Raw genomic sequence first — 3,608 nt, forward strand, 5'->3', positions numbered from 1 at the left:
GTTGTTATGAGTGATTTGTTTATGCTATTGTTCTTTCTTATTTCAATCGAAGCCTAGCTAACTTCCTTTGATTATTTCATGTTGTTAATGATGTCGATAGAATAATTAACAATAAGATCACATAGTATAAACCACGGATTTACAATTTTAGTAGATATACGGAATTGGGTACGTGTCGATAGTGATAGTTCACCCGGATGAAAGCTAGTGGATTCCATAGGAAGTAATGCAATCTTGAACTGTTAAATACTTGAGGACACTTGAGTACTGCATGTTTATGATTAGTATTAATATCGCTCGACAGAGTATATTAATTAGTCTAGGGAATTCCGTCGAATGCACGAGTAAAAGTCGAGTGTAATTGTTTAAACACGAGTGGTAGGTGAACTGAAAATTCCCAACAGATTCGTTTCTCATTTGATTTTTAATCCAAACTAATCATTGCTCTTTTGAACACATTTTCTTTGCATTTTAATTATTTGAATTGTTTAATCTACATTAGTTTAATCATCAACGCAATTTATCGTTGCTAAAGAGATTTTATCTGAAAATAAAAAGAGTGTGACGCAGTCCTCGTGGATCGATACTCGTATTCACTTACGTTTATTATAACTTGACTATCGTGCACTTGCGATATTTAAATCGAGCTTTCATTTATAAAACAAATTTTGGGACCATTAACTGTGCAAGTTTTGCTCGATCAAGTTTTTGGCGCCGTTTCCGGGGACTGTTGATTCACGATTTTTTTTTATTTCTCATTTAAATTCTTTAGTATTACTTATTTTATTGCTATTTGATACTCTCCTTGTGTTGCAGATTTTTCTGGTGGTGCATGCGAAGATCACTCGAGTTTAAGCTTGAGCCTTTTGACCCCGAGATTGAACGCACAGCTAGACGTCGAAGACAACAACAAAGACTCAAAGAACAGATGGAAAGACACGAGCAAGAACGTGGAGAGGAACAGCGTGACAATAGACAAGTTGAGATACCACGTCGCATTCCAATGTTGGATTATGCACAGCCGTCTCTTGATGGAGCACGTCCAAGCATCGTAAGACCAGTCATCCGAGCTAATCAGTTTGAGATCAAGCCAGCTATCATCCAGATGATTCAGAACACTGTTCAATTTGGGGGAAGTGCACTTGACGACCCTAATTCTCATATAGCTGACTTTCTTGAAATTTGTGATACTTTTAAGTTTAATGGCGTGTCTGATGATGCTGTTCGTTTGTGCTTATTTCCATTTTCACTGAAAGATAAAGCTAAGTCGTGGTTAAACTGTTTGCCTGTAGGGTCTATCACTACATGGGAGGATATGGCAAAGGCATTCCTGATCAAGTACTTTCCTCCGTCGAAGACTATGAAGCTTAGAGCCGACATTACTACGTTTGCTCAATATGAGAACGAGTCACTTTACGAGGCATGGGAGCGCTACAAGGACTTGTTGAGGAGATGTCCACACCATGAGCTACCGCTTGGGTTAGTTGTTCAAACTTTCAACTATGGTCTAATTACTCCTAACCGTACTATGATAGATGCTGCTGCATGTGGTAACTTACTGAGAAAGACGGCTGAGGAAGGATATGAGTTATTGGAGGAGATGGCTGCGAGTAGCTATCATCTTCAGTCTGATAGGCAGAGACGAGGTGCTGGAGTTAATCAAGTTAATGATTTATCGGCGGTTTCAGCACAGTTAGAGGCTTTGAATAGAAAGATTGATGGGATGAGCATGAGTGGGTCGGCTATGCGTCTGCAAGAAATTTTCTGTGATAAGTGTGGGGGTGAGCATGACGTGCAGGATTTCCAAGATGGCAATCCATTTTATGTGCCTGAGGGAGCACCGGTGAAACAAGTGGGATTCCAGAACCGTCCTAGAAATGACCCTTATTCGAATACATACAATCCGGGATGGAGGAATCACCCAAACTTTTCGTGGGGAGGCCAAAACAGCCAAAATCGCCAACAAAGAGGTCCACCATATGGGATGCACCAAGGATTCAAGCCAGAGCCGCCTCGGGAGGAGAAGTCCAATTTAGAGCAAATGATGACTAAATTTATTTCTGCAACAGAGACGAGATTTCAGAATCAAGATGCATCCATAAAGGGGTTAGAGAATCAAATCGGACAATTGGCTAAGTTGATTGCTAATAGGGAGCAAGGAACTTTGCCAAGCAACACAGAAACTAACCCAAGAGAACATGTGAAGGCTGTGGAATTGCGTAGTGGAAAAGCACTCGAGTCTAGTGAAGAAAAGACCAAGCACGGTGAGGATGAGGTGGAAACTCGAGGAGGTAAGTCTTCTAACTCTACATCTACACCTATTGCACAAAATACAATTGTTATCCCTCCACCTTTTCCTGCAGCAATGAAGAAAGCTAAATTAGATGCACAATTTGGTAAATTTCTTGAGGTATTTAAAAAATTGCATATTAACATTCCTTTTGCTGATGCTTTAATGAATATGCCAAGTTATGCAAAATTCTTGAAAGATATCTTAGCGAATAAGCGGAAGCTAGAAGATCATATGACGGTGAATTTGACTGAAAATTGCTCCGCTTTAGTTCAAAACAAGATGCCTCCTAAGCAAAAAGATCCAGGGAGTTTCTCTATATCTTGCATTATTGGTGACATTAATTTTCATAAAGCTCTATGTGATCTTGGTGCGAGTATTAATCTGATGCCTTTTTCTGTGTTTAGGAGACTTGGATTAGGTGAACCCAAGCCAACTAGGATGTCGTTGCAGCTGGCTGACAGATCTGTCAAATATCCACGTGGGATTATCGAAGATGTTTTGGTGAAAGTGGATAAGTTCATTTTTCCTGCAGATTTTGTGATACTAGACATGGAGGAAGATTTAGAGATGCCTTTAATCCTAGGGAGACCGTTTCTGGCTACAGGGAAAGCACTAATTGATGTTGAAGAGGGGAAGTTGAGACTGAGAGTTGGACAAGAAGAAATTATTTTTGATGTTTTCAATACTCTCAAGCACACAATGCACAATGATAATTGCTTTCGTATTGATGTCTTGGATTCTCTTGTTTGTGATTTTGTGCAGGATGGATTGAAAGAACCATTGGAGGCCACTCTCACTACTGAAAAGCAGGAGGACGAGCTAGACGAGGAAAAGATGGAGATGGTAGCTCATTTGAATGCCATTCCACCTTGGAGAAAGCAAGTGAGGCTTAGACTAGAGGAATTGGGAGACAGAAAAGATTTAATGCCTCAGAAGTCAAGCCTATAGGAGACACCTACTTTGGAGCTCAAACCACTACCTCCACATCTCAAGTACGTATATTTAGGAGAAAATAATAAATTGCCTTTGATTATTTCCTCTTCTTTGACAGATGATATGGAGAGTAAGCTCATGGGAGTCCTTAAGGAGCATAAAAGAGCATTCTCTTGGAAGGTGTCAGACATAAAAGGGATAAGTCCTTCGATCTGCATGCACAAAATTCTTATGGAAGATCAATACTCACCTCTAGCACAACCACAAAGGAGACTCAATCCAAAGATGCAAGAGGTAGTAAAAGCTGAAACAATTAAACTTCTGGATGCAGGTATTATCTATCCTATCTCTGATAGTGCGTGGGTAAGTCCTGTACAATGTG

General features: G+C 40.0%; 1 non-coding gene across 1 annotated transcript; it reads right to left on the reverse strand.

Moving 5' to 3' along the window:
- Positions 1-1,363: 1,363 nt before the first annotated feature.
- Positions 1,364-1,470, reverse strand: LOC140804120 (small nucleolar RNA R71). The gene has a single exon (XR_012112079.1). It is a non-coding gene; the product is annotated as a small nucleolar RNA R71 (small nucleolar RNA).
- Between the last annotated feature and the right edge of the window lie 2,138 nt (positions 1,471-3,608).

This window comes from Primulina eburnea, chromosome 10 (genome assembly GCF_022965805.1).
Source record: "Primulina eburnea isolate SZY01 chromosome 10, ASM2296580v1, whole genome shotgun sequence".
NCBI lineage: Eukaryota > Viridiplantae > Streptophyta > Magnoliopsida > Lamiales > Gesneriaceae > Primulina > Primulina eburnea.